The 14,814-nt window shown below is 38.6% G+C and overlaps 1 long non-coding RNA gene across 1 annotated transcript in view; it reads right to left on the bottom strand.

Annotated features, from left to right (window-relative positions):
* Positions 1-14,814, bottom strand: part of LOC130158973 (uncharacterized) — a 47,346-nt gene that overhangs the window by 4,018 nt on the left and 28,514 nt on the right. Inside the window, exons 3-5 of the long non-coding RNA XR_008825572.1 lie at positions 13,128-13,240; positions 6,691-6,772; positions 4,778-4,839 (exon numbers count right to left, since the gene is read on the bottom strand). This is a non-coding gene — a long non-coding RNA (uncharacterized LOC130158973). The remainder of the gene's footprint in view (positions 1-4,777; positions 4,840-6,690; positions 6,773-13,127; positions 13,241-14,814) is intronic.

The following is a 14,814-nucleotide window of genomic DNA, read 5'->3' as shown; positions in this document are numbered from 1 at the left end:
GAAAATTACCTTTTGTATTCTGCCTCTCAGCACGATAGCTTAGATTTCAGCAGAGGACAACTGGAGGACATTATGCCAGCTTCTAAAACAAATGGAAACACTGAATTACAGTATATGGTACTAAAAAGGAACATTTCAGTAGCATGTACTTGTCCAAAAAAAAATTGTGAATGTCAAATCTTTAGCCACAAGGACACCCAAGACATAAAGGAATTAAACAGATGTTCTACATGCTGAGCAGTGAAACACGGCAATGCTAGATTCTTATCTGCTCCTCAAATGAAATGCCTTTCCTATTTGGTCCTTTTATTCTGCCAGCTCCCATTTCCACACTGCCACAAACATGTGAGTTGACTTGTACATACATGTCTAACTGGGTGAGCTCGGAGCACTTGGTATGCCAGCAGTCCCTTCGGCCACACAGGACTGACAGGACACAAAGGGCATTGAGCTCCACTTGCACTGAAGCTGGCAAGAGTAACTATCTATAAACCTTTGAAAGTCTGGGGCAAATGACTTCCAACCTTTCCTTAAGTTCCTCCACAACCAACGGTGACCTCATCCTGGAATGCCTCATTCGAGACAAATGTTTCATCAGGTCTTGCAGTGTTGACTACCCTGCTTGAAGTAGACAGGCTGGTTTTATTTGTTCAGGCAAAAGTACAATAGTAAGCTTAACAGCTTCTTTCTCTTGTCTTCACCCCCACTTGGAACCACACTACTGCAACATGATCTGGCAATGTTTTTCAGTTGTGTTGCATTTCCAGCAGTTCTCCATTGCTTTCAGCCTCAGGATAAAAAGCCCAAGGTACTTCTATGTCAAAATCTTGGCGGTGCAAGTGGATGTGCAAGATGCAAGACTTGAAGACACAGAAGAGGCAACACAGTGAATCTCTTTACTCAACTACTTCTGAAGCTCCAGTGACTAGAAAGCCTCACTCCACAGAACTTTAACATTCATGTGAATTAGTGTAATTATTGTCTCTCGTCATCTCTTCTGTTGTGAGAGTCTGGAATGGATCGTACTAACTTGGTATATACAGTTGCACTAGTGTGTCTCTGAATCTTTCTATATGAACTTAACAACAATATGAAAAAAACTCCTCTTTGATTAATTTTGTTGTATGTGATGCAAAGGTTTAAAGCAGATATTAAGCAAATTTCAAAATTCCTGTGTTTTAATGAATCAGACTGAGATAAAGCAGCTTCTTTCCACACCTAAATTATACCTTGAGTTCTGCAGAAGTTTGTCTACTAGGATATCCTGTCCAATTAGTCAGAAATGTGTAAGTGGAGCCAACAGAACTAAACCTTGATGAAGGGGAAATATATGTGGTAAAATGTCTCAGATTATCAGACAATTAAGTGATTTCACTGGCTGACAAGAAACAGAACTTTGAGGGGGGTATTCCACAGTTATTTTCAACAAGTGATGAAATAGTTATAAATATAAAATACTATATAGACAGGACAAAATGCTTTTTATTTAATGGTTAGCCACAAAGTAAGTCTGTCTGCAGAGTACACTTCAGGCAGATAACAGCAAACACTCTTCATGTTTCAAAAAGCCCATAGTTCCACCAACCTAACACTGAGATAGTATATGCTGCATCTCAGCAGGAATGGAATGGCTTGAAGTTAAGGACCTGCATGTAAATCTCCAAGCATGTATCAGGGGAACTACAATTTAGGCAAAGAAACATCTGACTTTTTTGTTACACATCCATTTTGCTATTGGATTCTGAAAAGGAGTTTCCTAATCTGCTTCATTTTTCATAAACAGCTAAGGCTCCCTGAATCTTTTAATCAAATAGATTTCCGTAATCATGATATTCTGAGGCTCTGCCACATAGGAAAGTAATTCTTAGTGCCTTGGTTTTACTGCACATAGATTACAATCTTGTAAGAGGTTCATGCGTCTTTTCTAACAAAGTCAGCAGTGCAGTTCAGTTATAAATCTCTAGTCCCTGCTAAGCTTTTGTTGAGATAACAGTTAGTAAAGACTTATCCTCTGAGATTAAGATTCTTTTGGCATGTATTTACCTATGTCACACAAAACAAACTATGCATCTGAGATGGACAGCTGGCTGCCTGCCACCCATGAATAGAAAAGGTCAGCTAACTCTTATGGCTTATAGAAAGGATAGATACAGAGCAAAAGCAGAGCTTTGTTCTGTGATTTCTAGCATACATGTTGTGAAATCACCAAGAGGAAGCCGGGGCTAGGATCAGCTGGGGGCTAGCATGCACAGCTCGTCTAAGCTCCTTGTAATCATTGGGATCTGCATTATGTATGCAGCAACCTGACATCTTTGCTAAGAAAATTCCTCCTTTACTAATTGCTGCAAGCCAGATATAATAATGAATTCAAGTCACCTGAGCTAGGCACAGCTTTATGTCTGTTGTAGGTTCTCAGACTGAGGTGCAGCAAATTCCATTAGGCACTGAGTTACCTTTCACATGGAGAGTTAAACTCCTCAAGCATCCAAAATCCAAAAGTTGGATGTTGTTGGAATTTAGTAAATAAAGAAAGGCTCTTGACAAAAGTGACTGGACAGAGGGTAAGACAGGAGAATAAGGCCTTCATGCAGCGCTACAACAAATAGTACCTTCTCCTTGGAAGCTCTGCCTGTCCTGCCCAATGGGCAAGAACATACATTTTTCTTTCAAAACATCAAGCAAACCTTACTAAATAGAGATCTGTCCTGAGAAGCCATAGTTTTAAATATTCCAGACAAACAAGGTAAACAAATTCAAATCTCCCATTGGTTGGACAAATCCTCTAGCCCTTACACCAGTACATGGAAGAAGAGCAGCAGTTCTTCCTTAGGGTGCAAATTAAAGAATGAGCAGCAGGAGCTCAAGTCTTCCATCCTTTACTAGGAGCATTCTGAGAAGCCCACCAGGAAACCTCCAAGAGGATTTAGAGCAAGACACTGTCTGAGTTTCTGGCTAATCAGCCCCGAAAAATATGAAGTAGTTCTTGGCATGACTGTAGGCATATTACGGACTTAATGGAAAGGTGCTTTAGGCATCTGCAGGGTCAGTTACACCACAGTGTACAGGGCCATGTTTTTGGAATTAAATACACTGATTCTGCCAGAGTCTCTTTGTGGATCTGGCTTAGTCTCCTCTGCACAAAACAGGATAGATGTTGCCATACTGCTGGCTTGGCCAGAGTATTGAAGTGGAGCTTACATTTTAACTAACATTTTTATTCACCAAACTGTGATTCTCAATCTCATAGCATGTGATAAAACTGAATTTTAAAAAGTATCTAATGAATACCATTGAGTTAAATGTAATAATTAAAATAATTAGCATATTATTTACTGCAACTGATTATAAACTTCATTATTTTCTACAGTCTGTATCAGTGTTTCAGTCGCTCATAAGCATAGTCAGGTAGGCTAATTTGACAACATCTTTGCTGTTTTGTTTCACTCATAGCAATTAACCTCTCAACATTCCTCTTATGTAGTTAATGCACATCTAAAGTGTCCAACATGCACTATTTCCCCAAAGTGCTATGTTGCTTCAGCTTGGCCACTGGCCAACTTTTTAACATCCACCTTTACCTTTCGCTTAGCATTTCTGATTGCTACTGCAAGAGAGAAAAGATAGTAAACAACACCTGGGAGAACTAAAAAAAAAGTGACATTGCATAGCCCACCTGGGGATATTTACAAAGGTGTCAAAAATAATAGAGTTTTGAAAATTGTCCATGGAAAATCTAGCCCAGCAAAACTTTTGAAAACCTTGACCTTTTATGTTCTTTAGGAATTGCTATTAAATTATTTCAGTTCTACCTTACATTCTATGCTGTAAAAAAAGGAGAGTCTATTCACCAGATTAAATACTTTATTAGTCAAAAAGCAGTCTAATCCAAAACCCATGTCAAGGCTAAAGGAAACCTTTTTAATTATTTCACTAGTCTTTGGATCAAGTTCACTTACTTTCAGGAGGATTTTAAAATTGAAATGGATTATTTCTCTTTGCCCAGAGGTAGGTTACATGAGAATGAAGCACAGCATGATAACTGATTACTAGAGCAGTCTAGGAGTGAAATATGAAGTGTTAGCTGGATTAGTTGATGAGTTCTTTATTGCTTCTTTTTTATATGAATAAAAAAAGATTTCTCTGTAAAATTATATCCAGTTGGATTTCACAAATTATAATGGTGACAAAAGTTTTTGGTGATCTCGGATGCCTTAATCATCTGCTGATTAGTCAGGGAATAATTATGTTAAATAAAATAATCTAGTAATAAAAGAAATCAGCCTTCCATTCCCCTCAGAGTCTACTCCCTACCACACTAGCTTTGCTCCTATGAAGCTTCACCCATCATCAGAGTCCAGGAAGAAAGAAAGGACCTGCTGATTCTTCTAAAAGTTCAAGGCCTTTCCTGTTCCGAAGTTTGAGTACTCACGGATTTACTACTGAAGCTATTACAAAGCAAAAGAGTTTTTATACATTTGAACTGCAATTTAGTATTTTGCTCAGAGGTTTCACTGAAAAGAATCTCTTTCACCTCCCCAAATGTACCACATCATACCTTCCTCTCAGGATGATGCAATTTGACAGGTGCCACTATAATATGTTTCCTAGACCAGTTCATCTTGGTGCACAATGACACGAGGGGAAGAAAATCACCAGAAAACAGGATCTAAATCATTCTGCATTCCTGTCTAAGAATCAGTGTAAATGAATAATTACGAGGACACACAGAGTGAGAAATGTGCTTATAAACCCAACATTCACAAGCGGTATGCCTCACCTGTGGACAGCACACGACCTTCAGAATGATGTCTGTGCTCTTCCCAAGTACAAGCAGTAACTCTGTAAAGAAACCCACATAAAAATACACACTTAGACTTCAATCCCGTGTCAGTCTCACTGGCACTGAGGACAAAGTTTGGGAGCACAGACCTGTAATGGGTCAGATATCCACTACTAAAAATAAGCAAGTGAACATGTTGCAGGTCATTATTAATAAAGTATGCAGAATTATAGGCATGTAACATATAAACTCTTAGATGCTACCTAAAATTGAGAAATTGACAGTCTAGAAAAAATCTGGGTTTTGAGTGAAGACCTACAAGAGCCTGAATACCATCGGTTGCACTACTTCCCCCTCCATTCTGCACAAAGTTGCCAATGGATTAACTTTCAGGAGCAGTGAGCATGGTAAACATTCATCAAAGACCATGCAGTGCTATAGATTTTAAGGAACTCATAAATTCAAGACCACAGGGAACTACTATGGTTATATTTGAATTCCTTCTGAAGAGACCATGTCATTTCACCTAGCCACACCTGCACCAAAGAAAATTCTCTGCTTTATATTGAAGCTAGAGACCTTAAACACTAAAACCAAGGCTCTCATACTGAGATTTTTATACCAAGAAATGTGAAGGCTCCACATTTTTCAGCATGGTTTCATTTTTCATGGGGGAAAAGATAAACTTTCAAATTGAGAGGAAAACCTGCAAACCTACCCCTACAGCAATAATTAACAACCTTATGTTCTATAACATGGGAAAGGAAAGAGATATCAGAATCTAATTCCAAACAAAATACAATGCAGGGTTATAGAAAATAAGGATTCTCAGAATCAATTTTAGATGAACATAGGTCTTCTAGACTTAGTTAATGAACTTATTTTGCATTATTTGTAATTATTTTTAAGAAGCTGCCCCGGGGTTACTTTCCCTCCTCATTCTTGTTTCTCTTCCTTAAAGAGAATTTTGGGTGTTTTTTAAGGCAAAAATAGCAGCAACCGCCAGATCTGTCATCCTGTTATGCCCTCACAGGAACAAACCTATATATCCTTCTATGTGCCATTAATCATAAATCTGAGTAGCTGAAGATCAGTTTTCTATGACAGAATGCACTGAACAGGGCAATTTGGGGGGGGGGGCGGGGGAGTAGGTGTATGTGAGTATAAAAATATATATACACACATATATAGGTATGGGGCCAAGATAGTTCTAGACACTAAACATTTATTCTCTGAGGAGGAATAAATTTGAGTATGACCTTTCATTTTCATCTGGCCTTTCAAAAGACATGATTAAACTCTATCTCCTGGCACTGTAATTGATTTTTCCCAAAGGACCATTTATCAGAGAATAAACTGGGTTTAGACCTTGAAGTGTATATTTTGTGGCTTTTACATATCAATTGGTATTTTAAGAGAAGCCCTCCATTCCAAAAGCACTTCTGAGAATACTGCAGAAAAAAAAAAAAAAAAAAAAAAAACTCAGCCAGAGTCCCTGGCTTTTTGTCAATACACCATTCCAGCAGAGCTTGTCAGCTGAAAGATTAACTCTTGAGAAGAGCTAGATTCAACTAACAAGCAGAATTAGATACTACTAACAAGTTATCTCAACAAAGAAGAGGCCCAAGAAGATCTCGTTTAAATCACTGCACAAGCAGATGACAGTTCATGTAAAGTTTGGGCTTTAACAACAAAGGCACAAACCCTCCTTCCCCTTTGTCAGAGCAGGTGGAGACACTTCACAGCATCCTACCGAGCTCACTGGTGCATGGAAACCTTTTATTTCCCTCCAACACACAGTACCATAACATGAAGGCATATACAGCCATATTCCAGTTAAAAGTCTATAATAGCACAAAAATCAAATGTTTGATTTTAATTGTTGTCTGGGGATTACCATGCACACCAACCTGGTCTGAAGACACACCTGTTCTTAGCTTCCTGTAACTCCCCGAAAGAGCTGTGGATTCCTTATGTTTGGTTACAGACATCCTGTTTAGGGACAGGAAAAAATGTTCATATATTCCAACTTTGAGCCAGAATTCCTTAACTCTGAATGCTTTCATTAATTCATTTTAACACTGTTTTTAAACAGGGTACTTACAGGAATGGGAATCACATCATTTTCATCAAGCAGTCCAATGCTACAATGTACAGAATCAGACACAGGATTCACTAGTCCTAAAAACAAGACTTAGTACTCTAAATGCATTAAGAATAACTCCACTGTTGCAACTACAAAGTAATTTAAGTTAACCAGAAAGTAATTACCTGTGCAGTGCAGCAGAGGTAAAGTGATATCTAGATTTAAAATTAGTGTTAATTGAATTATACATCTGCTGTGGGAAAAAATAACTCCCTTAAACTCAAATTACGTTCTCCCAAATGTCATTATACATAACACAGTTGCGTATTCTCAGACAATCATAAGACAAATATTATTTCATCAGAAGGTAGAGCTACTAGGAATATTTACGGTAATGAAATACAAGAACATATAGATAGACAAAAGACTGGGGGACAAATACTACCCCTCTGTAGTGACCGTTCCTTGATTCCAAGACTAATAAGAGGACTCAGGAAGGGAGCCAACATGACATTTGAGCACATCCTTAGCCCTAAGCTTGTGAGTTGTCTCTGCGTCATCATGCTTAAGAGTTTTGACAAAGCCAGGCATTGTAGAAGCGGTAGATCCTTTTTTGGAGATAAGTGATATCAAGCTGTCTGTGTTATAAACCATTGAATTAAGAAACTTTCAGGGCGATAATAAATACACCTTTAGTATCTGATCCTCTCTCTTGGAGAGGGCTACTTAAGTCCACTGACTTCGTGTCATGCCTGGACTCCAGATCAGCACCAATGGTTGCCTGTCAGGAGATACTTGTAGCTTCTCGCAATCCTCTCAGATTCATTGTCATGCAAACAGTAGAAAAAATTTGGAGTGCAGAAGGAAAGATATAATGCAGACGGATTTGCAGAGGTGTGTAGCACATCAGATTAGGGAACATTCCATTGTTAAATAACACTTCAGTTTCCTCCAGCCGATCTCACAGCAGTGTCAGCGTTGGTACGCTCATTAACAGGAGGAAAAGCCAAGCTGCTGAAGTAGAAGCGACCCACTGGTGGGATCCGCAGCCATCTGGAGGCAAAGCCTGGAGCAAGGCCTGTGTAAGAGTGCAATAAACTATACCAAATTTCTGACAAGTGCACTAAAGGGGGAAGGTTATAAACTGAGGAGAAAATCCCAAAAGACTCTACTTATGGAACAACATTAGTCTGAGGCAGGTTAGTTCTAAAACCACATAGTAACAGAGATGAAAAACATACTTTAAAACTTGCTTTGCTTTCCAAATGAATGATGAGTAAAATTTACTGTTTAAATGCACATGGGAAAGGGTTACTTTACTGGGTACGCTGGCCTGCCACTGTACACTTGTAGGGGCCCTTATACCCTGTTCAGAGTTGGGGACAGCTCTGATTTAGCAGTCACCAACTGGCAGTAGGGACTGCTACACCAGAGCTGATTCTCAAGCACAAACAGTTGTGCGGATTAAACTAATTGAGGTTAACTTTTTTTCCTAACTCAATACACAAAAAGCTCTATCTTGCCTGGATTCAGCCAGGAGATATCATGACAACACCTACTGCAGTAACTGCCCAGTATCCTACTTAAAATATATTTTTATAATTATGTTCATAAACATGAACGAAAGATCAGAAACATATAAGACATTGGGGATGAGTAGGGTTTTCAGGATCTAGGAATATTTTGTTGACACTAAAATCAAGCAAAAGGAATTAATTGGGTGGAAGATAGGATGACAAGATGATTCAATCCCTAGAGACGTACAAATAAATTTGAAAGAATGTTAAAAAAATACTGATTTGAAGGCTATGTTTTTTAGGAGACCCGTGTTCCAAGAAGTCCAAACCTTAACTCTTCCTCCATCTAGCACAGTAATTTACAGGGTTATTTGAGAATTAATGTGAAGATCTTTTTTTTTAGAAAAGTCAAAATTTCAACATAAAGACTTTTCATCTAACTATAACTGAACTGGATCTTTAGTATAATTAAATGTTCCTGATCAAAGGAAAACATAAAACCCCATCTTCAAAGTCAGAATGATAAGAGGTTTTCAGTAATGTGCACCGTATCTTTCTAGTCTGGATGAGAACAGCAGTTTTGACTAGGTACTCCGTGGCCTATTACATAAAACAAACTGACATCAACTATTTCTCCAAAGAAGGAAGTACGCTTCAAACCGTGTCTTCACAGATGTTCGTATCACTATTCTCACTATGCACACCCACCAAAACGGAATATGAAATAATTGCCAGAAAATTAAAAATTACTGTAGAAGTATGACAGAAGCACTGACAGGATACAACACTGTGAATCTCACGCTTGCAGTGCAGTAAGGAACTCAGAAGAAATAGGATATGATCAGTAGCTACTCTATATTGAGGTTGGATTGTGAGTGAATTGAGGTTGTTCATTCTAACAGGTGTGCTAAATTCAGCGAGTACAAGTATGCAAAACTATACTACTTCTTAGAGAAAAAATTAACCAGATTGCAAATCTGATGGGAGAGAGAGTAATGTCTAAAAAGAGGACCACATATTCAGTTCAGGTTAGTTGAGTCCTGACAGATCCAGTGCAGCTGTGTTGATTTATACCAGCTGAGCATCAGCCTAGCATATCATCTAAAACAGGACCTTGAATCTCTGCAGAGAGCCACCAGCATTTCAAGACTGATGACACGTTTTCTACACCTCAAAGCAGGCATTCCTGAGAGTATAGGCACTAGATGATACTAGAGACCTTGAAATACAAGGGACAGGATGAAGCCAAAGGCCTCCGGCATCTAAATACAAATGGTCAATTACTAAAAGAATGTAACCCTGGGAGTTGGCTAGAACTGTTTTTAGGACACAACAAAGAGGGGAAAAAAAAGTGGTATCCAGCATATATAAAATGACTTATACAGTGAAAATGCAAATGTCATAACAGGAAAGCATAAATGTGAATCACAACCTTCATAAGAACAGAAGTGAAGTATTCCAGCACTGTCCCCCAGGGTTAAGGGCACTACAACAGTTCAATGCAGCTGCTTATCTGCAGAAGGTTCTTGCACAACTTTGGTGGAGAAAATTGTGCTTTTTGATTTTCCAATTACCATATTTTCCCACTTCAGCTTTTCATATGTAGTGTATTATATTTATTTACTAAGTAATTAGGTAGAGTAAATTAGAATTTTAGAGAGTGGTGTGTGTATAGATACATGTGTTTTCTGCTCCAATCTTACCACATGACAACGTGATTAATATCAGCACACCAAGTAAGAGTAAACCTTATAAATATTTAATCTTTGTCCTTATAAATGCATTAATAAAGTAGCATTAATAGATGTAAGAATGCTGCAACACTCCACCTCTTAGCCATTATTTTTTTTATATATAGAGAGTAAAATCATATTGCATAAAATATTTTTAGCACATCTTGTAAAGAAAGCAAATAATGCTAGATAAAATGTGGAAACATTTAGAGCAGCTAGAAGCAACCTTATCATCTCATAGGATTGCCCTACATCAGAGGTCAGGAATCTGAACTCAATGATCTGTGAAGTTCTGCATGTGCAGACAATCTTTTATAAAGTTAGAATTTTAATTTAAAGTTCCCTTTTCTAATCCTCCACAGATTTTTATTTCCACTCTTAATTAGTATGCTGCTGTTCGACATGTGAGCAAGGATGTTTAGCTGGTGGGCTAAGGTGAGAACAGACTGCCACTGACAAAAGAATCCTGGACCACAGTGAGAAAAGCGTGTTTCAATTATTTAAGTGTAGAGATGTACAGCCAACATCTTCAGCAGTGTTATGACTTTTAACTCATTTTAGCTAAACTGGCTTCAAAGGCAGTTGTGCTTCTAAACACTTTTGTGCACCTGGGCTGTTCTCTGGGGCTGCAGTTGTCTCTACCAAGATCCTCAGCTGGTCAGCAGCAGGGAGCCGGTGCAGACTGCCCTGATCAGCCAGCAAACCTGTAGAACGTAACCAGCTGTTCTTCCTCCCTTATCCCAAAGGCAAACTGCCAGAAAAACCTTTCATTGTGTTTCTGAGCTGTTCGTTGCAGCCATTCAGTACCTGAGAACACCTTCTCGCCTTTCAAACTTAAAAACAGACTATCTTTTGTTAGCCTATTATCATTTGGCATATGTCATACTTCAGCGAAATTGGTTTAGTCTTATAGAGGCTGATGGCACACAGCAAGCCTGTTGATTGCAATACCAACATAAAGATGACAGCAATACAAGCAGGAATATCTCTAGAAGTTTGTTGGTGCTTGTTCTAGACGTTAAGACGTGCAAGTTAGCTGTTCACTGCAGCATTTTGATATCTGATTTAAAAAAAAAATACTCTTCTGCATCAGATACTCTTCTCAGGAGAAACACACGGGGGCTGGGCTGGGGGTGGGGGTGGGAAACCTGCACACTTTGATATTAAGAAGTAGCGGGTAATGTTCAGCTGTTCATACTGCTCACTTGGTTTCACATTTCTGTATTTGCTTCCCCCCAATGACAGAGATTTTTCAGTGCTAGAGGATGTGATACACTGTTCTGCACTGCTGCACTCTGGATGGGGAGGAATGCTTTAAAACTATCGGCTAATGTCCATAGGCAGCTGGGGAGCCATCCTTCCCTTTACAGAATCTTTGCACACAGATCCCCTTTGGGGAAGATATGTGGCACAACCCTCAAGGCTGCCAGCATGCATAACCCTCCTGTGATGGAAAATCAAAACACCAGTGTCCCCCAGCAAATATTATACGCTGCCTTAGTGTTCCAGACTCTGAAATTCAGCTTTAACTCCGACACCTACTCTCCCCTGAGCTGGCTTGATACAGCACTTGAGTCACAGAGAGGCAGGCAAAATGACCTTGTGAATAAGAATCTACTATTGCAAACTTTCTAGTTAGAAAAACTCCACTGCCATTTGCCTTCCAACCCAAATATCACTCCATGATTTCCCACAGTGGCTGAACTGGCGTCAAAGCTCTTGTCCAGGAGGCAATTTGGTCTGCACAAATTTAGTGGGACTCACCCATGTGCAGCAGGGAAGGGAACTGCCTTCAGGTGCTCGTGGTTCTTCTGGCACCATAAAGCAGCAGCCAAGGAGATTATACCTCTGACCTCAAGAACTTGGTTCCTCACCTTATCTTACCTTCATTCTGTCTGCCATAAAATCACTATCCTCGCTATTGTGCTGAACCAAAAAATAACTACAGTAGGTATAGTGACTATATTGTCATTCTGCAAAATAAGAGTTAAATGTATCCCTCCTAGCAAGCATATGAATTTCTTGTGATGTGAAAAACAGAGAGGCAGGTAATATTGAAAGCATTAGGCACAACAAATGGCACTTTTTTAGAGGATTAAGTCTATTCTTCAAGTATGTTGTCACATGGGACTGAAGGTCAGTTAGCCAGAGGCCTAACTTTTTCAGAGATCAATTCCATACATATAACATCATTAAAATCCAATCAGGAAAGTAAAATATTTCAGCTATTCTGAACATATTCTATCCTGCATTTCAGATATTATTCATATCACTAGGGTAGCACTGTGGATTCGGTTTAGTTGATTACATTAAACCAACATTGTTTAAAAATTCAAAACACTGTAAAACCCTGCATGTTTCTGCTGCCTGTGTGAATAAGTTGGAGGTCACTGCAGTGGAATGACTGCTGAAGTTGACAGTTATGTCTGGAAACTGAAGATACTGTGCCGTGGTCTGCCTTTCATATCCTTGAGGAATACTTTGTAAAGCATACTTGATGCAAGTTAAGGAGATGAGGGATCATTTTTGTGTATGTGAATCTTGTTCTTGCAAGATCAGTCCTGCATGCCCAAGTTATTTTAGTGAAAAATTCTGCTTAACTGAACTTCTGTGGCACAGCAGCTGCACACGATGGAACTGTCCTTCAGGGAAGCTCCCAGTCAGGAGTAACCCTAACTGTCCTACAATACCAGGGCTGAGCAGAGAAAAAATTTGACTTCTAATCACATGGTAGGCAGACCCAAATCTACTGTGTAAGTATCAGTTAAATCAAAGAGGACACATTTCTTATTGTCTGATGCAAAAATTCCTACAGAATTGCTGTCAGAGCCCCATCATTTTCTATTACATTGCTAAACCACCACCAAGATAAAAAGCACTTGAAGAATCATGAAGGATGCAACATCCATCTGATAAATTTCTTACAGTTCTTATAAGGCTTTTTTTTTTTTTTTTTTTCTCAGAACACAAATCAAATAAAAGGAGCACTGAAGTTAGAAAAGAACACTCACCTGGTTTTCTGATTTTCCAAAATCAGCAAAGCAGCTGCAACACCCTCATTGAAAGAGGACAGTGAAAGGCCTGACCCAAATTCACTGAGTTTCTCCAGGGCTTAGACAAGGCCCTAAGAATATGGAGAAGAGAAAGCAAATGGAGTTTCTCGACCTTTGTGCAATTATTTTCAGCAAATCTTCATTTCATTTTTTGATGAAACTCTTTCAATTACTGGGAGCACAAGTACATTAGAAGGTATGGCACATCTATTTAAAATGACGTGTTGCAAGGTATAAACAAGGTGATTCAAATTGAATGGGTTCACATTAACTAACAACTGGCACCATTTGATGATCAAGTTAAAAAAAAAAACATGTGGAGTCAGTTAAGAAATCAAATTGGAAATACCATCATTTTATGAACCACATTTAACATCTTCTCAGACATACCAAAGAACAATCCAGTTTCCAGAAATACCATTTGTTGGATCTCTATATTCCAGGAATATTACACAGGCAATGCTTCCCATCACATACGGAAACCACTTCAGATAGAGACTCTGCCGTCATTACAAACCAAACCACTCCCAGCTCAGGCAGGCATGACCTTTTAAAAGGGTACCTGCATGTCACCTCACTATTAAGTACTGTATTCATAACCTGCCCACCATTCTCCAATCTAAAAATATTGCCTAAGTCATTTGTTTCCTTTGCTAGTCTCATAATTGCAGTCAGTTTCTGCAGCAGATTCTGACATTCTCTTGTTTGCTGGCTGAACTCATTCTGTCATGAAAGGTCAGAAAGCAAACTGCTTCAGAATGTCAATAGGTGTTTAAAGTATTCCATCCTCCTGAATTTCTCATGTGCTAAACCATCAAGTGTTGATTTAGAGGTCATTAACTTTAAGGTAGGCAACTTGAGCCCATAAAGGGAAAATTTTCTCTTTACCCATTGAGTACCCAATTTGAGTCCAGGTCACATTGACCGTTAACAGCTGTTCAGGGTAAGATGAAGACTATTGCTCTTCTTTAATCCCCCTTAACAGTTCCGTGATGTGTATTTAATGTATTTATGTTTCAGGAGGCTGGCTTGTTTAATACATGAGGATGTTGCACTACAGATCTATTTAATCTTACCTTCCCCTCGTTTTCCACAGTGGTGCAAAGGAACTCTATTACAAGTCAAAATAAATCATATCTAATGCAATATAACATTTGTTATCTGTGTATTTCAAAGACACTTGACAAATACAGTTCAGGATCATTATTTCTAGTAAGAAAAAAGAAACTTGTCAAAAGCTGGCTAGTTCACTAGCACTGAAACCAGGAACATAATGTGGGTCCAGTGCATGGGGTCAGAAAAGCTCAGTTGTCCAAGAGGAGACTAATAGAGGCAAAATGAGTGATGAATGTATAATTGCAACATGGTAGCAAACCAGTGAGTAGCTGTGGTTCTTAGAACTATAACCACAGATTTTGAATGAAAAATAAGTTTCTGCAAATCACACTTTTCCTTATTTGATATAATAAAAATGAAGAGGAAAATTAATGCTAAATTTAGACCATCATGCAAACAATATTTAATAAAAAAATACTAAACTTAACCATGCATTCCCAAATTCAAATTCCTGGTTTACTGAAATTCCTTAAGCATTTTGTTTGCATTTTTTATTAGGTTTCCTTTTTCCTTTAAAAAGAGAAGAACG

This window comes from Falco biarmicus, chromosome 14, assembly GCF_023638135.1.
Source record: "Falco biarmicus isolate bFalBia1 chromosome 14, bFalBia1.pri, whole genome shotgun sequence".
NCBI lineage: Eukaryota > Metazoa > Chordata > Aves > Falconiformes > Falconidae > Falco > Falco biarmicus.
This window is presented reverse-complemented; position numbering and strand designations above follow the sequence as displayed.